Consider the following 26,482-nt stretch of genomic DNA (forward strand, 5'->3'; position numbering starts at 1 on the left):
TAGTGTCTCTTTCCTCTCTTTCTCCGTGTGTGTGTGTTCACATACATGTATGCCTGCACATATGTACTTGTGTAGGTTTTTTTTAATTCTGTCTTTCAGTGCATTCTGAATATTTAAAAGTCGTTTGTACTACGTGTGAGATAACTGATAAGCTACCCATGCATGAGGTTTAATTTAAGGTGGAGAAGATTGCTTTGAGTTATTATTCTTAGAGTAAGTAACAAGTTTCAAAACCCCGAACTAAACATGGCAAATCACCAAATTTGGTTCCATTACTTGGCAAGACCCAGTGAAACCCAAGACCATTAAGTTCAGATGGAGAGAAATGGAGGTAAGAACATCAGAGCCAGAGAGGGCCAGCTGGAGGTGAAAACATGTGTGAAATGGCTCGGGGACCCTAGGAATCAGCAGGTCATTGGGAAGATGGGGAAGGGAAAGGCAACATTAATCAATTACTTCATTCATTCATTCATTCATTTATAAATGTTTATTGGGAGCATGCTGCGTGCCTGATGTCCTTGTTGGTGGAACTAGGATGCTGAGGGAGACAAAATGAGAAGGTGAAAATGAGCGAGAAGCAGTCAGTCTCTAACCTCAGCAACAGCTGGGCCAGTCCACATATGGATATGCTTTTCTATTCTGAACACACAACCAACCGAAGTAATAAGCTACAGACAACCTCTACTTTGACACATAATGTTTCAAAATAATAAAAAGACAGATTCCAGAAGTGTCTATCTGTAACCATTTGAAGAGGCTTAAAATTAAAATCAGAAAGGAAAACGTGTTTCTGTGGGGAAAGTTTATAACGTAAGACTAGTGTGTGGTATGGGAAGACTGCTGTGTTGGCAGTGTGATAGGGATGTGGTCAAGGATGTGGAAACACAAATCCATTCGATATTCAAGAGCTACTGTCTCCCTAAACGCACCCACAGTTCATCAGGTTTTGCCACATATTGAGATTGCAAACCAACTATAGAATGTTAAAATGTTTCTATTACAAAGTTGTACCTGGGTTTCTGCTGCTTAAATTCTACTGTGGGGAATGTGACTATAAACCAGCATCTAAAATAGGCAATTTTCATATTAAGAATCAGTGTTACTCATAACAATAGGGGCGTGTTACTGACATCCCAACAGGTAACTTAAAGATTTGCAGCATCAGAAACATAGAGGGGGCGCCTAGGTGGCTCAGTCAGTTAAGCGTCCGCCTTTGGCTCAAGTCATGAACCCAGGGTCCTGGGATCGAGCCCCGAATTGGGCTCCTTGCTCCTCAGGGAGCCTGCTTGTCTCGCCCTCTGCCTCTCTCCCTGCGTGTGCTCTCTCTCTCTCAAATACATAAATAAAATTTTAAAAAAGAAGGAGAAGGAAGAAGAAGAAACCTAGCGAACCCATACCTAGAACTGACGAACTGACAGCCGCTTGCTCCCAGGAGGGCAGGAGTAAAAGGACTCCCTGCCCTCCGTGTTGGATTTCTTTATACTGCTGTGGGTGTGTTGCAGGGACCACAGTGGATTTCCCTGATGTAAGCCTCGAAACTTGTTTTCCAGTTCAGCTCAGTAAAATCTGAGCGGAAGAGAACTCCCCGTTGGCCACCCACCTCACGGTGTCTCCAGGGGCACTCTGTAGAAGCATTCCACATTAGGCAAATCTACAGTTCTGTAATCAAAATGAAAAACACTTGAGCTGAATCATCCCCCGTCAGCGCTAGCTCCCAGCCCTGATTTAAAAGAATGCAGGGAGCCCTGCAAGTTGAAGGGGTTTTGGCAGGCGAGGAAACAGCCGTAACATTGTCCGGGGTTGTCTGTAGGATCCGTGCGGGCTGTTGACAGCACTTAGAAGGCCCTGAAATGGGGCAGACGCTTTCCGCATTAGGTCAAATCAGCGGCAGCTGCCTGGTTCACCAAGTGAACGTTTGACCCTGTACAAGGCAAAGGGCTCTCATGGACCTTGTTCTGTCATTTCTCGGGTTAGGTTTTCTCCTTCAGAACCAGTGGGTAGGATCTTTGCCTTTTAAACGGCTTCATGTTTACTACAAGTGAGATGTTCTTTTCGCTGCAGCTGAAGGGAGGGAAGATGAGGAATGAGAATGGGTCTTTCCTGCTATCCCTCGGTGTCCACCGTTAACCCCCCGGGGTGGGGCAAGCACATCAAGAGCTGTTGCACCAAACCATGGACATGCTAGCTAGGGAGCCCAGGGTTCCCTTGGCACAGTTGTTTTCATCATCTCAAGGCCTGCACACCTGTCTCTTTTGAGAGTCTCTCCAGTCTCCTGCCCGGCTCAGCACCCTCCCATTATCCTTGCTGCCAGGGCATCCCTTTGCCATCCCTAACCAGGCCTGCCCTCCCAAAAGAGGTCCCTACCTTAGCCTTACCTCAAAACCTCGTTACGTGTTTCCCAAACTGATGGCCCATGGAAAGAATCAGATAAAATAATTTACACGGAGGCATAACCTGTTGAGTATTCTGAATATGATAAGGGGTATGAGCAGAGCATTTTAATAGGGGACCATGACTCACCCAAATGAATAAATCTCTAATGTTGCAGTTTCTGTTTTCCTGCACCAGATGGTATGGACATTTCAGGGATCCAGGGGATTCTTTCCTTAGCTGTTCAAGTCGTGCTTTCTGGGTGAATGCCTAACCCAGCTTCCTATTATTTTCTTTTTAAAGATGCAGCATTCACTCATGTCTTAGAAAACATTTATCTTCACACCTTTGCCAAAATTCATTAAAGTCGGTGAAAATAAAAAAAAGAAGGCTTTTTGGAGAATGGCGGGGGTGGGGGAGGCTAGCATTTTATTTCAGGTTGTGAGACCAAGGCCCCAACTGAACTGAAGAGCCTCCTTTACATCCTTCCCTACAGATTTATAAAACCTCAGAAAACTTCTGTTAACCAAATTCGAAGTAATACAAGCTGGATGGACTGATAGAGATACCTTAGTCTGCTTAATAAGGGTAGTAGCTGCCCTCCAGTAGGCGATGGTAAAAGGGAAATGATTTCTAAGATTTTCCATGAACGCCAAGCAGTTTGCAGTGGAAAACCTGGCCTCTACCCTCAAAGTTCTGTTACAGATTTGTAGTTGAGAAGCAAAGCCTGATTGGGGGTGGGGGGGACATCATTCTTACTAAAATTTAGCTAGTTAATTATGCAAGCATTATCTATTTTTACAAAGCAATAGACACTGTAAAAACATTGATAGAAATCAATATTGGATTTAAATTTTCAACGGCATGATTCCCTGTTGTCATTCTCTTGGATACAAATGCCTTGTGTCAGGTACCGTGTCCTGAGGTCCACACAGCAGCTAGTAAAGTGCTTTGTGTAGAGTAGGCAACTAGCAAATGCTTATTTAATGAGTCAGTATAGTTTTGTTTTTGCTTTACTTTGCTTTCTCTGTTTCCCCAAGGATGTGAGGGGGTTAAGCCAAGGGAAGCTATCTCTTTATATAAACATGGATGTCAAAGTAACTATTTTTGCATAAACAAACACATTCAACTGATTTGGTAAACATTATATATCTATATACAGATATATAGGTATAGCACTGGGCAGCTGAAGAAACATAAGGCACTGTTACCTCACTCTTCCTTTCCTAACTGGATCCCAGACTTTACATTGGTAGAGCTAGCTTGTAAAGTAGCCCACCTGTATTTACTGGGCCACCAAAGGAGTGGCCCTGCTGGAGTTATTTCTGAACGCAGTGCGCTAGAACATAGTGCGTGGGCCTGGGATTTAAAGTGAGGCCCCAAGAGATCATCACACACATTTTCCACTTGTGGGGGAATCCCCTTAGCTGGAAATAGATGGTGACTGCAGACATTCGATCCAAACCCCACTTCCTCTTTTGAATTGAGTAGGCTAATAACCATTCTTGAGGCTTTGGGATAGTGATGGATCCTCCTAATTAGGAATTCAGCTGCTGGTTTCTTAGAGTACTTTGAAGTTTAAGGATGAAAAGGGCACAGGACAGTAAAGTTACTTAGAACAGTCTAGTTCAGCTTCCCTCCTCCCAGCCACCACCCAAGACTGTACCTGAATCATCCTTAGAACATTAAAAAAAAAAAAAAAAAAAACCCTTGCAATCCCCAGCCCACCTGTTTCTATTGGAAATCCTTGCCATCAGAGTTTTCCTGTGTATTTAACCTATGTGGCTCTTCATGAATGGTAAACATATTTGCGTTGCCAGAATTTTGGCAACATTTTGTCAGCATTTTGCTCATGAAAATCTATGTGGATTCTATCACATTAGCCTTCTTGGCTTCTAAATCAGAAGTTCCCAGACTTTTCAAATGTGATCTCCATTTAGTGTCAACTCCTATAGCCCTCGCATGTCTTGGCTGTAACTTTATTTACTGAAGTATTAGATGGGCCTTGAAGGTGACATGGATCTGTGGATCCAGGTAACTCCCTTCTCTGTGTTTGCTCTCTCTCCCACATAAGTGAATGCAGTCCCTAGTTTATGAATCAGTTTTGGATTAAATAACCCTAAACCTTTCATCATTTTTTGTACTTCTTACATGCTTTTTTTTTTCATTTTCCTTAAAATCCTAAGACTGCATTTTATATATTATTAAAATAATGTCATGACCACATGAACAGACATTTCTCCAAAGAAGACACACGGATGGCCAACGGACACATGAAAAGATGTTTATCATCACTTATCAGGGAAATGTGAATCAGAATTACAATGCGATATCACCTCACACCTCTCAGAATGACTAAAATCAACAACACTGGAAACAGCAGGTGTTGGCGAGGATGTGGAGAAAGGGGAACCCTCTTACACTGTTGGTGGGAATGTAAACTGCTGCAGCCATTATGAAAAACAATATCGAGTTTCCTCAAAAAGACCCTATGATTCAGCAGTTGCACCTCTGGGTATTTACCCAAAGAATACAAAAATGCTAAGTCAAAGGGATACATGCACCTGTATGTTTGTAACAGCATTATTTACAGTAGCCAAGATAACGGAAGCAGCCCAAGTGTCCATTGCTTGATGAATGGATAAGGAAGGTGTGGGGGGGGTGTGTGTGTGTGTATACACACACAATGGAATATTATTCAGCCATAGCAAAGGATGAAATCTTGCCATTTGCAATGACGTGGATAGAACTGGAGAGTTTAATGTTAAGCGAAATAAGTCAGTCAGAGAAAGACAAATATCATATGATTTCACTCCTATATGGAATTTAAACGAAACAAGCAAAGGGAAAAAAACAGAGAGACAAAACAAGAAACAGACTCTTAATTACAGAGAACAAACTGATGGTTAGCAGAGAGGAGGTGGGTGGGGGGATGGGTGAAATAGGGGATGGAGATGAAGGAGTATACTTGTCATGATGAGCACTGGGTGATGTGTGGAATTACTGGAGTTAAAATAAAAACTTTAAAATGATTTAAAAAAAAAAAGGAAAAGAAAAAAAGGGTGTCATGACCCGTTGCTGTGTTTAGATAAAGTGATGTTTTTCCCCTAGCCACTGAGGCAGCAGTGCCAACTATAGACTCCCTTCAGAATAATCACTTTAGGGGCGCCTGGGTGGCTCAGTCAGTGAAGCGTCTGCCTTCGGCTTAGGTCATGATCCTGGGTCCTGGGATCGAGCCCCACATCAGGCTCCCTGGTCAGCAGAGGGCCTGCTTCTCCCTCTCCCTCTGCCTGCCCGTCTGCCTACTTGTGTTCTCTCTCTCTCTGTCAAATAAATAAATAAAATCTTTAAAAAAAAAAAAAGAATGATCACTTTAGTAACAGTAGGTTCTAAAGCACACCCACTGTAAGCTTTTAACAGTTTTCTATACTTACTTTGTAAGTAACCAACATAGTGGAACAGCAAGTCTGACTTTTGTGTCTCAGAGCCCCTTTATATATATTATTCCAAATTATGGAGGACACCAAAGTTGTTTATAGGAGTTATATTGATATTTACTGTATTGGAGATTAAAACTGAGAAATGTTTAGAACATAGCCATTAGAATGATGACTTCATCATCCTATAGCCTCTGGGAAACTCCACAGTACACTTGGGAAAGACATGATGGTTTAGTATTATTATAATAGTTTTGATGTGTGGACCCACCAACATAGAATATATTCATGACACATTCCGTAACGTCTAGAAACTAACCATCTAAGGCCCCAAATAAATACTAATAAATGATGCTAAATTCTGATTTAATGATGCTTCCTGCAATAATCCTAAAAATATAGATCAGATAGAAACCAGCATAGATTCAGTAGCCTCTCGGTATTGCCTACTCTCTTACTACCTACCCTGCAGAATTGCTTCCACTGATTTTCATTTTATAAGAAGCAGCCCTATGAAATGTTATACCATAATCTTAGAAATTATATAGGGCACATTGTTCCCTTTGGTAACGATCCGTGGGAGAAATGGTATAATGACCTGTGGGAGAAATGCCAAATGGTATAGTAAAAACTCTGCTTCTCCTCAGAATCCGGTGTGTTTTTATCTCATGGCCACTGTAATTCTTGTAACTGCACTCTCTACGGTCTGCTTTGGTTACCAGGAAGATAAGAACTGAAAATCCAATTTATATTTAATATTCAGAGCCCAGTGGTATTACTTCTACATGAAATTTTCCCTGACATTATCTTATCCTTTGGATCTTGTTTTTCCTTTGTTCTGATTTTTCTTTGCATATATTTTTAAATACATCTTATTGTGTATTTAATCTCCAGGGGGAATGAATGACTGAATGAATGAATGGGATATGTGATCCAGTTTAGAGGGATTGTTGGAGTACTTAGCGTGGTGCAGACCAAGCAGAGTTAGCTGTATAAGGTTTCATGGGTGAAATGGGTCTTAAGTGGAGCTCAGGAGGAACAGGAAGTGGGTTGCTGGACACGCCAGGCTGTTTCATGTGAGTGATTGGCTCTAACAGAGATACAGCTGTAGGCTGAGTGAGTGATGTCCTGAGGGCAGTAAAGAGATCTTTCGGACTGCAGTACCACAGCTGATTGCCTTATTACGTTTTTATTCATCTGAAGAGGCCCCTAAGGATAGGAGCTAAGGAAAAGTGGAATCAGTTTCCTGTTAAGGAAGGATTTTCACTTCAGTGTCTGAAATAAATAAGAAGGTAGAGAAGTAAAAGCTGAGAGGCCAATTAGGAGAAAATTGCACTGGGTTCGTATGGAAGAAAGGCCTGTCTAAACACAAGTAGGAAGAAGCAGATGAGAGTATGACGAAGAATCAGTGAATTGCAGCCAGCTTTTGGAGCTGGCTTGAGTTAAAATTAATGCACTATTTACGGACTTTTCACCAGGTCTGCTTTAGTCATTACTGTATACAGAGCTTACTACAGCATATAGCACATAATGGGTGCTTCAGAAATGTTGAGTTTGATGAATGAAATGCGTCCCTACCTCTAAGGAAGATGAAGAGAAGCAGATAGGTAAATCAACAGATAAAATGAACTCTGCATCAGTTGCTTTGGGAGGGACTTATAAACAAGGACAAGTAGCATTCTCAGCAGAAAGCCCGGAGCCACAGTGACTGGGGAAGCCCGTGCAGACAGCAGCAGAAGCAGGTATGCACCCCTGCTTGGCCTTCTCACAAAAGCAGGGGTAGCACATAAAGAGTCTTGCAGGGTCAGGGCCCTTGACTGTGGGGTTTTTAAGTCACCTGATGAGGGAAGCATTGGCTTCTCCCCTGGTGTGATCAAGAGCCAGGTTACAATTGAAACGTATGTCAGAACCTTAGCTCCAGCCTAATCCTGCTAGCTTAGTGTTTGTGGTTGCCGGTAGCACTAGCCTCTCTCTTGGTCTGATCAAGTGTCTGAGGTCCAAGCCTTCAGCTTAAATAGAACTGATTGCCTTAAGCATTGGGCAAGAACTCCTCCATAGAGCATTGCAGGAAACCAACTCCTTTTCTTGGGATCCAGCTTATAGGGAGATCAGTCTTGAGCAAATTAGTCCTTCATCTCAGTGTCCCAGCCTAAAGGAGAGGGTGGCCCCTAAGCATTGCACTCCACTTTGTTAGTAACCTGTTCCATTTCAACCTGTAAGACCTGTGAGGCTGGTCGCTGGTGTCACCATAGGACACAGTGGAAAATGGTTAGAACAGGCTGGGTGCAGGTTGTGTTCTCTCAAGTACTCTTTGTAGTGGGGTGCTGGTAAATGTTTAACAACTGCTCTTGGTGGAAGGCAGGGGGCAAGGGACAGCGGTGATTTGTAGTATTTGCTGATTTCCATAGCATAAATACACCCATAATGGCCAATGTCCAGCCACCAGTATGACTGAAAATGGCATTGGAAATGGTATTTCCACCATAGATAGAAGAGACATCAAGATCATAGATAATAATTAAATGTAGTACAATAATTATGAACTGATTGGTTTTAAGTATTTATTACATTTGTTTTTAATATAATGTTTAATTTTTTTAATATTTTATTTATTTGACAGAGAGAGACACAGTGAGTTGATATATTTTAATTTTTAATAGTGACTGTGTTTAATAACCAGCTCACACAATTCCTTCAAATTTGACAACCAGTCCATGAGCTGGCAAGCGCTCATTCCAGCATACCACTAGGTGAGGACAACCTAGAAGAAATACTTTGTCTTTCCAAGGAAGGTGCCAACACTGGCATTCATGGTTCCCATGCCAGGGTTGAGAAAAGACTAATTAGATGCTACAGTATTATTCTCAGGTCTCTTCCAATGGCCAGGGAAACTGTCATTCTGAAGGAAGAGTGAGCTGTCCTCAGTGGCCTACCTAGCTTCAGGTCTTGGTAGCCACGGTTAACGGTCAGTTTCATTTGCAAGTACTGGATGGTTCTACTCCATGAGGTGTGCCAGGAGGCCCTGAGAGCAGAGTGATATTGTTAGGGAGACACTGGAATGATTACCAGCTCTCCTCCTGCCATGTCCAGTACCAAGTAGGAAACCCAGTGACCTATTTGCTGAGAACTCCACCAAGGAATTTGAGACAGTCTAGGTAACATTTGGTACCTAGACTCAAATGTAAGATAGGCAATAGGCAAAAATGAAGTAATTATGGTTCTGAAACGGGTCAAAGAAAAATGAAGCAAGGAAGATATGGCTGAACTGGGTCTTCAATGATGACTAGAGAAAGACTCACCACTGACACTGGAGGGGAAATATGAGAGAGTGGGTGTCCCTGGCAGAAGAAGCAAGGTAGACACAGTGTAGGAGTATGAAGGAGCATGGAGTGTTTCAGTATTGTCCAGGTAACTACCTGGGTCGTGGGTTGCTATGGTGTGAATGTTTGTGTGCCCCCAAAGTTCGTATGTTGAAATCTTAATCCCTGAGGTGATGGTAGGAGGAGGTGGGCCTTTGGAAGAAGGTCATTGGGTCATGAGGATGGAGCCCTCATGATGAGGATTAGTGCCCTTGTTAAGAGGCCCCCTAATGCTCCCTGGCCCAGAGTGCAAGGAAAGATAAAAGGGGAAGAGGAGTTTGGGGGCCAGGTTGCCAAGGGCATTTTATGCCATGCTAAAGAGTTCCGAGTTTTTTTCTTTCAGTAACAGAAAGACCTTAGAATAAGCAGGGACTGAAAGAATCAGGTCTGTGTTTTCGTAAGAATTAAAAAAAAAAAAAAAAAGTGCTTGGGCACCACTCCATCGTCTGCGGATTATGGTGAAATTTCCCAAGTCAGTGCACAGGCTGCTGGGTACCACTTGAGGCTTTCTTCTTGCCTGAGATTTCAACACTGGGGCATTTTAGGGCTTGGCCCTAACCTTTTCTTAAACAGAGTATTTGCTCAATGCCAGAACAGTAGTCTTCATATTTAAAGTTATTCTCCTTTCCAAAAGGTAAATTAGAAAAGCAATATACCTTTAATCAAGAGAGTTAATCTTTCATCATTTGAGTAACTGTCCACTGATCTTTGGTTTTAAAGATAATTTGATGCACATAAATGGCTATGAACCCCAGAACTCTTTATGCTTGCATCTTGAGTTTATCAGACCCATCTTCTGCCTATAATTTTAGAATTTTGTGTCCTGTCATTTCCAGGAAATATATTCCTGTAAATCTGGATTGAGAATTTGGAAAAATACACAGAGCCAAAGCCTCTTAAAACCTTAAAAAAAAAAAAAGACCCATTATTTGAGAACATCTTAAAAAGAAAAACTTAAGAAAATAGATATCAATTGACTGTACAGATATGAATGTAAAATATGAAAAGTGTCTGTAGACAGGAGCCTCTCAAGAAAGCGCTGCTTCACTTACAGTCAGATTATCTGGCATGATTTCAAAGCTTTGGGTCATTCAATTTTATAATCCCAAAAGTATAAATCTGAGTTATTGAGCTCTCTATATGACCACTTCCAGGGGCGGTGGACAAGGCTATCCTGTAAGGGATCAATAGCTTTAGTGTAGATTTGGTCAATGTCACATACCTCGTCGAAAGTCATGACTGGGGCATGTGACTCTTGATCTCGGGGTTGTAAGTTCGAGTTGCACATTGGATGTAGAGGTTACTTAAAAATAAAATTAAATTAAAAAAATAAAGTTATGACCATCTGAGGTGGGTTTCAAGCTAAGCTCCTTGACCCTAGCCTGGCCTTCTGACTTGCATAAAATGCAGGTATTTCCACATTTCCACAGATACCAGATCAGGCTGAGATTAGAAAAACCAGTCATATACCAAAAATCCTACTGAAATTGGCCTCCTAGTGCCATGTGAACCAGAGAGATCTTGAGTCACAGAGCTCATAAACTGATGTCCATCGGCCAGATCTAGCTCATGGGCATGTTTTATTTTACCTGGGCAGCATTTTTATAAAGTCACATTGGTTGGTATCATTTAAAATTTGAACAGTTTAACAAAAACAAATATATCTTATTCTGGCTTTTCTTTTACTAATTGGACAAGCCTAGGCCTGCATTCTTAAAACAATTGGCTGGAACTAAGTAGTTTCTGCCCCTTTTAGATGGGGCAAACATTCTCCACTGTTCTACCAGATGGCTTCAGACATTTGTGCTACCCACTGATTTCAATAGGCCAAGGTCGTATTTAAGAGATTGACAAACAGGTATCACACAAGCAGTCAAATACAGTCTGAAGAAACCAGGCCTAAGCACCAAGACAGAGTCCTAGAACATGACTGTGTTAGGCTGGACATTATCCCTTTAGTTACTAGATCATGGAAAGATCCAGAAAGTCCCAGGGAAAGGGCTAAGGAGGCGGTTTGGGGAGTGGGGCTCAGGGGCTTGGGTTGATAGCTTTTTACCAACCAGCATGGAAATATTTTCAATATGTTAATAACCTATGTCACGGGTAGAGTTCTCTAGGACTAGCTGACTCTGAGATGGAGATTAGCATACAGGATGTTTATTAAGGGCACTACTTAATCAATCAATACCTGTAGAAGAGAGAGAAAGGGAGCAGAAGTGGGCAGAGGGGAAGCCGAGCTAAAAACAGGCTAAGTGACAGCCTCAACTGACTCCATGAGGAACTCTGGAGCCAGGATGGGCCTTCATAATTGTTTCCCGTGAGACTAGGATGGCCGGGCCATTCGGCCCCCACATGCGTCACTCACCGAGTGCGGGAAGGGTCTTGCCTTTGATTGAGGCCACCCTCTGCTGCTGAGGCAATCCCTCAAAGGGGCCGAGAACTGAAGGCTATTGGCCTACAGCACCTCCAACATCTGGAGTAACAAAGTCCTTCATTGAAGGGGGTCTGAGCGGCAAACCACAGTGGTCATCACAAGCAGAGTTATACCAGTGACAACACATGAATATTAACTCTGCCTCTATGCACACAGTGTGACCCTGTCCCACAGGTTACCCAAGGCTGTGCCTAAATTCTTTGGACTGATTCAGAATCAAGCAAGTTCTGGCCCTAAAGAGAGCAGTATGATGCCATGATACTCTTTGTATCTCATTTACTGACTTATTCAGTCACTGCAGAAATTGTTTTCATCTTCACATATTAGATCATCAAACTGTTTCCACTCTGTGTCCAGAAATCTGACTCAACTCTTATTATATCTTATTCTAACCTCAGAAAAGAATGCTTCTTGAGAAGGACCAGAATCTTCTTTCTTTTGATGTTTTCCCTTTTCTATCCCCCAAACCTAGAACTCTACTGTGTTCACCACACAATGAGTAATTAGAGGTCTTCAACTGTGGTTCGTATAATTGCAGGTGTAACTTTTTACTTTTATTTATTTCATTTTAATCTATTCATGAAGATTGTTGGCACAAGCATTTGAAAAAAATCTCACTTCATTGCAAGAGGGATTTTAGGGACCTTGACCCAATAATAGATATATTTTTTAAGTGGTTCTGAAGCAGTTGTCCCAAATAAGAAATTACAGTCCCAAACCGTCATAGGTTTTTTATTTTCCAAAATCTCAGTAAAGCATTAATGCAAATGGAGTTTTCCTACTACTTTCCTCTCTTCTCCCATTCCTGATAGGATTATGTCATTAATTGCTAAAACCTAATCTGATTTATTATCATTTTGTATTATATTAAATATTTGTAATGTAATTGCCTTGGATCTCAAATCCTAATGAACCTGCTTCTATTTCGGTTACACTGGTTCTTATCTTTCCTCCCTTTTATTCAGCTTTTTATTCATTTCCTAAACATTTAATGAAAACTTACTGTGTCAAGGGTTGTTTTTAATAGGAGTTATAGCTCAAAAATCTACCTCTTGTCTGAAAATTTACAAACTATAAAAAGAAAGAGGGAAGAAAACAGTATAAAAACAAGTCTGGCATTTTTTTAATAGTTAATTTCTTAAACACACCAACTAGGCGTTCCATATTGTGCTAAAGGTTGAGAAAGATACAGCCATAAAAGGCTTTGTTATCCTTACTCTGAGCTTACAGTCTAATCAGAAAGAAAAGATTGACACATAGTAAGATAAAAGCAAAATAACAAGGCACCAGAATCAGTTGCTAAATGTCGTGATAGTTTGTAAATGCTGGTAGAATTCAGAAAACTGAAAGGGGTCAGAGGAGATAAGGGTCAGTCAGGAAGACCAAAGAGAATGACTTAATTTGCATATGGAAAGAGGGTGGGATTTGGAGAGACAAGGAAGAGGCTCCTTCCAGTGTGAGCAGGATAGAGGCACAGAACATTTATCAAGGTGGGAAGCGCAGAGGTTTGATGTTGATAGGAACTTACTACTTTCTCCTTAGAATTCCAAGTATTGAAAATACCCAACACCTGAATCTACTTTGAAGATTTCCTGGCAAAGTGAAAGAAGCAAATATTTTTTATTGATTTACAACTGAGATTATTGACTTTCTCAAATACAATTTGGGCTAATTTTAATTACCTCCTGGTAACCTAGAAGAGTCAAAAGACTTAGGGGTCGGTGTCAGAAGATGGAGATTTCCGCACCTGTTTGCTAGTGAGGACGTGAAGCAAGTCAGTCATCTGATCTCTGGGAGTCCTGGTTTTCTCATCTAGGAATGTAAATGACAGCCTTATCTATCTTCCTGAGTTATTGTGGCTATTAAATTATATTACTAAATGTGAAAAAAAAATTAACAGCACAAATTTGGGTTAGTATTTTTGTTACCCTCTCTGCCAGACCATACTTTTATGTCATGGACTTAGATTCTTTTCACTAAAAAGTTATGTGTATTCAGCAGTGGTTTTTACACTGCAAGCAGCAACCATCAGACTGCCATGAAATTTATTTAGTAAGGCTCAACTAATATTTTTTAATGAGGTAACATAGAACAGAAGAGTAAGACCTATATTGTGCTCTTTAGCATGGAAGATTATGCCATTCGTAGTAAGTATTGTTTAGTGACACACAAAGACATAACTGATGTACATACATATGGGTCAAATGTAAAATACTTCTTTTTATGGACTTCTGTCAAGGAAGATTGAAAGCCACTGGTTAATAATATAGTACTGCAAGCACAAAACATTCAGTCCTCATTTTTGAACCCTCAAGTTAAACTAACCAAAAAGGTAAATTTCAGAGATAAGTTATACTGTGTAAAGAAAAGTGACATTGTAATGAAATAGGGCATGGAACCACATATTTGGCACTTTTTTCCTATGACTATTGCTAATACTCAAATTCTATCTTCACTTCTACTATCCAGCACAGAAAACAATGGGTTTGTTTGTTTCCATGAAAATCTATATGCCTAGAACCTCATCTTACCTTACTTTTTATAGCAGCTTTTAACTTGCTTGTTTTTGAGAACTCTGAACCAGGATTGTGGAATCAAAAAATAAAACTCAGTTTGTATAGAAATCCGTGTCATCAGTCCTGGGTCCTGGGAGGACAGAGATGCCATATGCAAAGAGTTTAACTGGAGCAGTAGGAGAGGAACCACATGACCAGAGCTGTCACCGCAGAACACAGTCTCTGCCAGAAACAGAGAGAGGCAGGGAGAGGGCTTTAAATTATTTTTGGCGCTCGGGCACCTGGATGGCTCAGTCAGTTAAGCGTCTGCCTTCGCCTCAGGTCATGATCCCAGAGTCCTGGGATGGAGTCCCTCATCGGGCTCCCTGCTCAGCGGGGAGTCTGCTTCTCCCTCTGCACCCCCCCAAGTCTCGTGTGCTCACTCTCTCTCATGTGTGCACAAAAATAAATAAAATCTTTTAAAAAAATTATTTTTGGCACAAGTAACAAAATATCCCACTAACAGTGGCTCAAGCTAAATGGACATTTACTGCTTACTGAAAAGAAGTTCGGAAGTAAGTGATCTCAGGTTTGCTTGGGCAGCTTAAGGATCTCCTCAAGATTTCAGACTTTTCCTGGCTTTCTGCTCTACCCCTTTTATGTCAGCTTTCTGACTTCAGGATTGTCTCTGCGTGAAGACCAGATGGGAGCTGTCGCTCCACACATCACATACATATTCAAGGCCTGAAGATCAGCAAGCTCTTCTCCCATACCTGTCCATTTTGTAAGGCTTTAGCCAACAAGATCGGAAGTCTTTAGCCAACTTCCACTTTAAGTTCCTTTAGTCAGAACTCAGTCTCCTGCCACCTCCTGTTAAAAAGGATGTCAGAAGGGTCAGGATCTGGTGAAGATGAATGGGATACGGATACCTTAACTAGTTCAAGCTAATCCCAATCTAGAGCACATAGGTAGGGTACTTTGGGTAGCCAACCAATGGTGTGGGCCCAAAGGAACTTCTTAGAAGAACTAGAGTAAAGAACGAAGTATCCTGACTGATTCCATAAACACGAGTTCTAGGTCACAGGTTCAAAGAAGGAAATAAATTAGTAAGGTAGGAGGACACAGAATTGGCCAGATTCATTTCTCGTTTATTGTGAACACAGTCATCTCTTGCTTTCACAAGATTAATCTTTATCAGATATCATTTGAAATTTCAACCTCCTTTTCAACCTTAATAACTTGTTTTCTGTCATTTGGTAGAGTGTACAAAAGGGGGAAGTAATGGTCCAGTAACTAAGAAAAACCTTAGAAGATGAAGTGGCCTTAGTGACTGTCACTAAAATATGAACATGGCTTTAAATAGAAAACCAGGAACCATGAAAGGCTCTTGACAGCCAAGGCTCTCAGGAGGCCCTTGAGTGGTAGGAAGCAGAATTGTATAAGTGGGTGATAGGAGTTCTTCTTCTTTTTTTATTCATGTGTCAAAGAAGGGAAAGGAAATTTCTAAAGGAAGAAGACCAGACAGAAATCACAAGAGTATAAAAGAAATGTGAGGATAGCATGTTCAAGGGGAAAATGAAAAGGAAGACAGAAGGTTCCGGATGCTGAGATTAGCCATGTTCTTCCAGCCTCTGGGTCCTCCTTGGCAAGCGTACTGTTGGCAATGACTCTAACCTGAATCTGAACCCCTCTAAGCCCTTGAGACTTTTTTTTATTTCAAGGCTTTCCAGGCTCTTTACCCAGGGCATGCCCTTCATTCTTAGGAGAAGAAGCAAAGCTAAGTGGCTCATAAGTTCATGGTACAGCGTTTTAGGGTCTCCTCAGCAGCTTGCTAGTGGCTGATCCGTTGAAATCATTTATTTTTTTCAAGCTACTGCGATACTGGGAATGCAAGGTTTGGTTGCGATGATAGTCTGGGTTTTCTGAGATGCAGTCCTGCAAAAGATTTACTGGGTGATCAGAGGTGCAAGAGATTTATTTTAGAGGAAATGCCTGTGAAGAAAAATGGAGAAGGAACTCAAGACTGGGCGAACTGTCAGATGACAATGCAGGGCCAAAGGGCCAACCCCTGTGAAGAAGAAAAGAAATGAGGGAAGGAATGAAGAAGTGGAGGAAGGAAAGAAGAAAGGAAGGAGGGAGGGAGGAAAGATCTTAGATCGCAGTACAATGCTAAGAAAGTTTGGGCAGTCAGTGGGGAGTCTTCAAGCCAAAGTCACCTGACCGAGGAACCCCCCCATCTCCCAGGAATGGACCTGCCTTGGTGTCGTTGTCATGCTAAGTCATTGGCTGGGGGGATTTCAGAGCACAGCTTTCTGCAGGAGATCTGAGAGATGCATGTCCAGGCCACCACAGCTGCCCCGAAGCCTTTCAGGAGCGATGGGTTGGACGAGCAAAATCTGGAGATGTCTTATCTTTCAGATGAAGAAATACATCGATGAAGGCCCTTCGTTAACTGTCGGATTCATTCTCAATATTCCAACTATCATCTCATTTCTTCTATCAAAGAATTTTCAATTCTTTCTCCTTGTCTTTACATATGTGATCTTATAGCCCAGGTTTTATGAAACAGTCCTTTTTCAGAGAGCCCACTGGCCCATGAGTGTACAATGTATCAAAATTTATGGTCGGAAAAATATGGCTATTGCATCTACATAATAAAGTCCAAATTTTCTTAGCTTGGAGTTCAGTCTCCCACAGTCTAGCCCCAGCCCACCTTCCAACCGTAATCACCACCTCACTTTACCTTGTATTTCAGCTGCTTAAAGATACTTGCCATTTCCTAAATGATTCTTGTTTATCTACTGCTCTCTCTTTGCTCATACTGTTCTTTTCAGTTAGATTTCATTCATAACATATATTTACTATACCCTTGCCTAGGCTGAGTGCTACCTATATATGTTAGGGAACAAAACAAATGTAGTTTATGTCCTCTTGGAGCTCTGAATCTAGTGGAGAAGCAACAGATCCTAAATAGGTCTGTAGACAAATGCATGTTTGTAAATCACATAAGAGTGTCAGAAGTAAAAGAACAGGATGCTCTGACAGAATTGAGGAGGGCTCTATTTTAGATAGAGAAGTCACAGGATAGATGGCATTTAACCTGAAACTTGAATGAGGATAGAGATACAGTTACATAAAAAGCTTAGGCTCTGCATGTACAAATTTCATCATCTGCAAGGTATTGCCATGGTCAGTCATAGTCATACCTGAGTTTCTTCATCAGACTCTCAACCATTTTTGTTTTTTTTTTTGTTTTTTTTCTTTTTTGGCCCCATGTTATGTACACCTTGCATACATAATGTATATGTTGTAGCTTATAGTATATTTTTGTGTTTGTCTCCTCTTTCCTATCAGACTATAAGCTGTTTGAAGTTTTGATAAATTATATCTGATTTATCTCTTTCTCTGTATCTAGCATGGTATTTAGGATAACACCCTCTGGTAGCATCCAACAAATACTTGTTGAATGAATGAACAATGTCCCACTCTCTGCAAGTTTTGCCCTTTCTGACATTTATCTGAATTGTGGAAGAAAAGGGACACTTCATACTGTAATTGGAAAATACGGTTCACAAAGATAAAGAGTTGGGAACTTCAACCAGAGGCAAATCTATAGCAGATGAGATCATTTCTATTGAGGGAATGCACTGTAGGTTCCTTCCGGGTAAGTTTATCATTGATGTGAAAATCCACTGTTATAGATAGCAAGTTCTAGGAAGAACACCTGGCCAAGTATTAAATCAGTTACTCTTTTGAAGCAGCTCTTCAGCAGGCAGTCACAGCTAGCTGCTAGAATTTCACAGGTGGTTTTACGGTCTCAAATGACCATGTGTGATCAAACACAACCTCGCCTTACAAATGAGTAGCCTGCTGACTTATAGATCAGTGCATAGCAGTATAGATAGACACTTTGCAGTCATTATTTTTTGTGGTCTTTTTCCCTAGCTTCTCAGAAGCCAGGGGTACAGAGAGGAGGAATGATGTATTTTTGGTAGGCTACCATCTCAGATCATCGTTTCAAAGTTTATTCAGAGAAACACTTTTATTTAATATAGACCTTTCCCCTCAATGAGGACTACTTTTTTTTTTTAAGATTTTATTTATTTATTTGAGAAAGAATGAGAGACAGAGAGCACGAGAGGGAAGAGGGTCAGGGAGAAGCAGAGCCCCCGCTGAGCAGGGAGCCCGATGCGGGACTCGATCCTGGGACTCCAGGATCATGACCTGAGCCAAAGGCAGTCGCTTAACCACCTGAGCCACCCAGGCGCCCAATGAGGACTACTTTAAAGATATCATTTCCTTTCCTACAGGAAACTCCAACCCCAGGCAGAGTTTCATTAAGGCAAGAACTGCAATTTTCACATCGTAGCGCCTTGACACTCTAGTATGGGAATGTTCCTCATCCTAAATTCAGTGTTATTATACCTAATTTTACTTCCCCAAAATTTGCTTACAGTAGAAAGCTTGAAAAGATGCATGCCAGCCCTCACCTAGAACTAAAGAGACCATGCACAGTATTTTAAAAGAACAAGTAAATAAGAGTGTTGCTTACCCAGCTTCAGTACTGGTTTTTGCAACCTCAAAAGCTCCCAGAAACAAGGGGTCAGGACATCATTCATTTGAAATGAATCAATGTCAAATTATTTTTTTTTGCCTCTAAACATTTTTTAACATGTAACATTTAACATTGCCTTTTAACATCTGCTAGAATTTTTAAATATTTTAAAATTTGACCTTATATTCATAAGTCCCCATTCTACAGCAAATACTAGAAATTCTACGCAATTTACCATTTTGTTCATCTGCTTGTCAAGAGGTACTCATTGCCAGCATCTTTTTAACAACTTTGAAATTCATTCTTTTTTTTTTTTTTGAAGTTCATTTCTGTCCCTATTACATCACTATCTCCCACCTTCTCAAGCTCTATCCTCCCCGCCACACACACACATGCAATTTCATAATGCCCAGATTAAGGCTGTATCAGAACAGTGAAAAAAATCTCATTTAACCAGTTAGTCCAATATATATGTGTATTTGAATCTGTTTCTCTATTTTTTACTTCTCATTAAAATGTTATCTATCATAGAACCTGGGACACCTTTTAAGTAGAGATAAAGCATCATCAAAAGGAATATATAAAGTATATGCCAGTTTCATCCTGCACTATTATTTATCACTCAGACTCTGTCTTTATGATTTCAAACATCTTAATGCCCTGAGCCTTGCCTAGAATAATAGAGGAATAACATGGCAGAGGAATGATAGATAAGGCGTCAGGGAAGAAAAGAAGAGAGGAGGAAGAGCAAGTACATGGCACAGTAGAAAGAGACCTTCCAGACAAGGCTGGAGACCTAGATTATATTTTCAGTTCAACTAATTAGTTGTCTAGTTTTGATCAGTCCCTTAACCACTCAGGGACCCAATTATTTTATCTGTAAAATTATTTTATCTAAAAAATTTTATCTATAAAATCTATAAAAATGGCCTATTTAACAATTAGGTCCACTCCAATTCTAGCTTTCAATGATTTTATTTTTCTTTGTTACTTTCATTTGCATTTTGTTTGTTGAATTCCAAAGATGACTCAAGTGAAAGGATCCACAGGTAGAAACACTCAAAGAAATACCCACTAGACTGGACGGTTTAAGCATATGAGCTCTAGAGCCCCTGCCTGGCTTAAAATCTCAGTTCCATTGCTTAGCACCTTGTGACTTGGGGTGAGTTACTTACCTTCTCTGTGCTCATTAGTCATGTCTTTAAAATGATGGTGATAAGTGTACTTGCATAATAGTGTCATGAGATTTTCTCAGGAATTAAATGAGATCATTTTGGTAAACTGCTTAACATGGTACTTGGCCCATGGAAAGTCGTTATTAAATGACAGATAGTATGAAGTGTTCCATATTAAATATCTATGTGCCCATGGCACTGGGCAGAGTGAAGCCACATAATGGCCCCATTTCTGCCTGTTGTGAATTAAAAATTTTCAAAATGCCCAAGTTCTAATCCAGGGAGGTGAAATACAGCAAAGACATCATTTATTTTTTATTATTTTGATATTTTGGTTGGAGAAGGAAATTTTGTACTTAGGTGTCATGAGAAATTATTATCCTGAATGATGAAAAACCAAAGAGCTAGAGGTAAGGTAGAGATAAGAAAGGTAAAGGAAGCAACAGGAATGGGAAAACATGGAATGAAAACATGAATGTCTTGACTAAGATTCACAAATAGTGGTAATGAGTCTATAGATTCTTAGTATATTGGTTTTAATATGGCTATTTCTGAAATACCAGAGAAACAGTGGTTTATCTGCTTCCCTTAGGATAGGCTGATTGAAAATCATCAAATTTAGGTTATTTAATTTCCAAAAAGAAAGTCTGGAACACATACAGAATTAACTCTTCTGCGTCAGTGATGAATGAATGCCCCCAAGTCCTATTGTAAAAATAGTTTTGGAGCAAAGACATCATCAGTGTGGGCTTTCCATAGTATTATGATTTACAGAAACTCAAAAAAGTAGGCATTTCACTTAAGTCTCTGGGAAGATGAGCTGTGTCATTGGTTTGACCTAGAATTACAAGCATAATATTTCTTAGAAATGTTTTGCCAGTAAGCCTGCTAGGAAAACCATTTAATTTTGTCATAACATTAATAATTTTCACAATGATAGGTGATTTGCCACACATGGAGGATTAGTATTGGCAACTCCTCACAACTGTTAGCTGTTCTTTGGTTCCTTCACAAGACACAGCCCCACAGATAAAACTCTTTCCTGGAACTTTGATTTTCAACAATTTTTTAAACGTTCCTTGGATAGAGACCAAGAATTTGTAAGGACTTTGCCTTAATAGTGCAATGTCAGATGGTGATTCTATCAGGCAGTATTAACTAATGAGGAATAATAATGGGAAGAATGGAAAAACCATACTAGTGATGTATGTCTCTAAGATATAGAGAACAGTTTTGCACAAAGCACAAATTACTACTCTATTCTAGGTTACAATTCCAAGGAAATAATGACTCAAAATCGCAGCCTTTCAACACTTCTGAGTCATTTAGTAAGAAGAAAGGTGAACACCGGCCACTTAACATTTCAAAGTGACAGGAACATTTCTTGATGCATTGATTTGTGTTTTATTCCAGCTCCCATTCCAAAAGACAGCCAAGTCTTCATATTCTCTTGGCTCCAGAGAATTTGCAACTCTAGAACAGGACTTTTCTTCCTACGTTTGTTTACAAATATTGGGGAGAGAGGGGAGCATCTTTGGAGTTAAGGAGAGTTGGGACCTGAGGAGAAGAAAGAGAAAGACCATGGATTTTGGTTTTGTAAATGTTTATCTCTGAGTAAGATTTCCAAAGACCTTCCTTGGACCCAGGAGTGGGGAATTGAATTGAATATCCCACCGACTTGGTAAGAGTTGGGGTTGCTCAGAGTCAGACTCAAGTCAATTTTAGAGAAGTACAATAATGTGGCATTCTTTATACCCTGATGACTTTGCAGAAAATTCATACCTGCTGCGCATGAAATCCACCCCTGGGCAGTTTACAAGAATATGCCCTTAAGATTTTTAAACCCCACAGCAAAAAATACTAGGGAGAAAATAAGGATATTTTTGTGCACATACACTGATGCACCACTGTTCACCGAGAGACGAGTAGAGGAGGCATAAATAACCCACCATGTAAACTTGAACCTTTGTTAGAAATATGCATTCAGTACGTGATGCTGTCTCTTCTGACATTTACTTAAGTTAATACATCACCTATTCCCTGGAAACTGTTTTTATATCCAACTTATGGCTGTGTTGGTTGAATACTGAGTTCTATAAGTAAAGGAGATTTAACTAAGATTTTGGTTATTCATTCCCTGGTTTTTTCATCATCATAATCTCATTTCTCTGCTCAATAAAGATATTAGGTTACTTTCGAGAAGTCACAAGGCAGATATTGTCTTGAGCATTTTTAACCAGATTGATACTATTGAGATGGGGTGGCCATAGAATGTAACCTTCTTGAGGGCAGAGATATGTCAGACTTGTGTCCTTAGTGCTCTCGGTCATACCAGTCACATAGCAGTTTTCATAAGTTATCGGTTATTATTTATCGATTTAATGAATAAGTAGAAATAGTGCTTTATTCTGCTGTCATAATTACCTCATAAATTTTCAGGTTTTTGTACAGATAACCTCTGAAATATTATAACTTGAATCAGATATTTTGTTTCATTTTTTAATTTTTAAGCTTTTCCCATAAGTTTCTTCAGAGGAAGCAAATAAACGCTACCTTGAGGGGAGACTTGGGCCTTCTACTCCCTCTTCTGTCAGAGCAGCCCTACCTTAAAATGAACAGACTGAGTCCTTAATATCAGAATGAGATTAATCTATTATGCAGAAGTGTCCAACCTTTTCTAGAACCTTCCCAACACGGCATTGAAGGAGCCCCAACTCAAGAGGATGGGGGAATTTGACACAGCACACTTTGCAGGGAGGTGGGGAACATTCAGTAGAAATTTATAACATTTTACTTTTATTTCTCAACAAGAAATTAACATTTTTGTTAATTTTTGGACACTTCTGGTTTGATGTTTCAGGAGACACAAATTTATGATCATTTGTATGTTTTAACACTTGCGATCATGAGGATGAAAGTGGTACTAAAGAGGGAGTCATCATCCACTGGAGGAAGGAAGCAAGGGGGGTGGTTCTTAGGAGACTTGGCAGGAGATGTCGAAAAGGAAACTTTCACATTGAAATCAAGTCATGTGGATTTTGTCAAGTAGGAACAATAGAAAATAATGGATATGATCTTAGTACTCCCAGAGGTCATTCTGAGGCCATTGCAAGAGCCCCTTAAATTCCTCAATCCCTCAGGCATGCAGCTGAGGAGCTCTGCTTCCTAAAACAGCCCTTTTGTCGACCACACTAGCTCAAGAATCTCAGTGGCTCTCATTTGCCGATTCTTCAAGTCTGTGTTTTGAGGCTATCTGACTCCATACTGAATATCCAACTTTTCCTCCATCTCCTCCCAGACACATCCCCTGTCATTATGGTCATACCTGTTCCTAGCAATGCACCTACAAGCCAGTCTTGCCCAATTATCATTGCCCTGGGGCATGTTATTTCCCTCACCTGCCCGTCTGTCTGTATCTTCCATTCTACAAGCCTTCAAAATCAATTTCAGTCCCATCACTTACATTAACAGTTATCACGTTGCTCCTGATTATGCTGCTCTCCTATTTCTCAAACTCCTTGTGCATCAACAAGTTCTAAACATTGACCTCTGTTATATCTGCTCTGTTAGTTCTACTCCCCATCTAGACTGTACTAAGCCCAGGAGTCATATCTTCAACTACTTTTCCTTAGCCCATAGAACCTAGCAAAGAGCTAGGCACTTAGGCAATGACTTGGCTGAAATGATTATGCATAATCAGTTTGTCATCTCAATATTTGTGATTATCAAGAAATGGGTTTAGAGAAGACCTTTTCAGAAATATGGACATATCATCCATTATACATGCCACTGCTCTGAATAATAAATAGATATTGTGGTTAAATGGAAAAAACAGGAGGTTACCTGCTAAAACTACACTCTAGAAGTAGAAATTTGAAAAAAATAATCATAGACTTAGTGGGTTTTAATTAAAGAAAATTACGTGGCTTTAACTTTTAATATTTCTAAAACATACTGATTTGTGCCAATCTACTGTAAGAAAGTGTCCAAAGAGGGAAAACAATGTAAATTATTTCCTAGAAGCCTCAGGTAGATTCTAATTATTGGAAATAAGTATTCCAAATAGTCCACATTCTGATGTGACTTAAGGAACTTTTCTGGAAGTCTGTGTCCTCTAACACTGTTATGCTACCCATTTATTGCATACACTGGGGTCATATTTTCCTGTTTGGAGAGATCAACCTAATGATAGTAACTGTATACAAATAGTTTGCATCCCATGTTCCTCCTCAGCGATCTTTTCAAGAAAAATTACTGATGGAGAACTTCAGTGGCCAGTTCAAGAGGAGGGGTGAAATGTTAACAATTGTCATAATTAAGCCAATTATGAGAGGTTTTAGGAAGGAGGGGTGTTCTGCAGGGAGTTGGAGATTTTGCTTGGGGAGGGAAGGATGGAAACGTTCAGCAGAAGAAAATAAAGAGAAAAAAGTTAAGATAGAAAAGAGGACACAGGCTGATGATTGTAAGGATGCTATCTTGTCTGAGGCCTGTGTTTGCATTAGCAAGTTGTGAGAAAGAAGTTGGAGGAGTAAAGCAGTGCTTCTGAAGATATGCTTTAAGTGCTGAACTGAAGAACTTGGACTTCATCCAGCAAGCCAGAGGGTACTGGTTGAGTCTATAAGCAGGGGCATGGCAGAATGCAAATGGTATTTTAGGAAGATTAATCCAGCAAGAGTACAAAGAATGGACTGGAATCCCTGATCCAGGCGGAGATAACACAAGGCTTTGGAGTAAGGCATGGGTAAAAGGAAGTGCTAAGTGGGAAAGAGAGGAAGGGAGGAGCCTAGGAAATCCATAAAGTAAAGAACCAGTTGTGTGTTCTGACAACTAATAGGAAAAGGAGGAATTGTAGACAAGTCCAAAGTTTTAAGCCTAACAGTCCAAGAAAACAGTCATGATTCCATTGCTGGAGATAGGGAAAAGATACTAGCTACTCTTTAGATTGCCAACTATTTGCATTCAAAGCTTCTGCTTGCTTAACAGCCCTCTATGCCCAGCTAAGAAAATTAGCAACCACTTATTTGTTGCGAATTTTTAAAAATTGTCATAGGGTTTCCAGGAAAATATCTATAGGTGCATCTCTAGAACACATAGCCTACAGCTTTTAAATTTGTTGCAGATATGGTAACAAGCAGGAAGTAGATAAAGTCCCCATTATTACAGGGCCAAGGGCTTCATCCATGTATTTATCCATTCAACAAATATTTATAGAATGCTTACTTTGTGCCAGGAAAGTAGATTCTTGCTTTTTCAGGCCTTATATTCTCATGGGGAAAAGATAGGAAAATAATCAAAGAATACAAATGAATAAAATAACACAAAGATAAATAAAAGCTATGAAGAAAATAAAACAGTGTTGTCCCACAAGTGACTGGGGATGCCTCTTACAGTTTATTTGGTCAGAGAAAGCATCCCTGGGAGGATACCATTTGAGCTGAGACCTCAGCTAGTCCCACACAGATCATTTCCACACAGGAACAGCAAGAGCTGGGACTGAATAAGCTGGGCAAGTTTCAGGCCTGGGGCATAATGACAAGAAGACCACTGGTACAAGAAGTGAAAAAGGAAAGCAGGGGCTACTCTTGGAATGTATCAATGAGGATCAGGAGCAAGTGACGGAAGCATCATTCAAACTGACTTAAGGAATAAGAAAACTCATTCCTATAATTAGAAAACCAGAGGTGGAGCAGGCTTTGGATTGACTAAATCCAGTGACTCCAAATTTATTTTCCAAGAGTTTTCTTGTCTTTCCTGTCTTAGATGTATCAGCCTCATCTTTGGGCTTCGGGTCAAACAGATAAGGCGAGGAGATTATGCCATCCTGTAACTTTTTTTCCCTTCAATTTTCTATAACCCACTTAGTAAGAGTCCCTTTGGGCCACATCCTCTTTCTTGAACTTCAGAAGAGGATGGGAATGACCCTCCATTGAATTATACCTGCTTATGGAGTAGCCATTGGGTTGGCTTGAAGCACATGAGCTGCTTGGAGAGAAAGGGCTACATGAACAAAATGAAGGTTCTGTTAGGAAAGAGGAAGGGAGAAGGCAGTCTGGGTAGGCAACCAGCCATGTTTACTACATAAGGGATCTTGGTGGCCATTATACGGAGTTTGGACTTTAGTCTGTGTACACACCAGACCATTGAAGAATTTTAGACAGTAGAGTAGCATGATCTGATTTATGGTTTTAAAAGATCACCCTGTGAAATGTTTTAGTGGTTAATTGAAGGGTGACAAAGGGGAGGTGGGAAGACTGGGTAGGAAGCTGATAGTCCAAGCAAGAGAGATTAGGAGCTTGGATTATAAAAATAGCAAAGGAGATGGAGAGAATTGGATTGAAATGGAACTGACATAAGTTGCTGATGGGTTGAATCAGGGGGTAAGAGTTAGGGAAAGTGAAGAAACAAAAATGACTTGCAGGTTTTTGGCTTAAGTACCAGGGTAGATGGAAAATAGTTTACAGAGATAGTGAAGGGTTGAGAAGGGATAGGTTTTGTCAGGGATTACTCAAGAGTTCTGTGTTTTGATTGAGATACAATCTAGTGAAGATGCCAAAGAGGCTGAGTGGAGTCTGGAGTTCAGTGGAGAGGCTAAGGCCGAAGATAGAAACCATCATGGAACCATCAGCATATAGACGATGTTTAAAACCATGAGACTTG

The 26,482-nt window shown here is 40.3% G+C and overlaps 1 protein-coding gene across 4 annotated transcripts in view; it reads left to right on the forward strand.

Moving 5' to 3' along the window:
- GHR (growth hormone receptor) overlaps positions 1-26,482 on the forward strand; it is a 233,673-nt gene that overhangs the window by 135,878 nt on the left and 71,313 nt on the right. The window lies entirely within an intron of this gene.

This window comes from Leptonychotes weddellii, chromosome 7 (genome assembly GCF_054177405.1).
Source record: "Leptonychotes weddellii isolate Sample4059 chromosome 7, ASM5417740v2, whole genome shotgun sequence".
Lineage (NCBI taxonomy): Eukaryota > Metazoa > Chordata > Mammalia > Carnivora > Phocidae > Leptonychotes > Leptonychotes weddellii.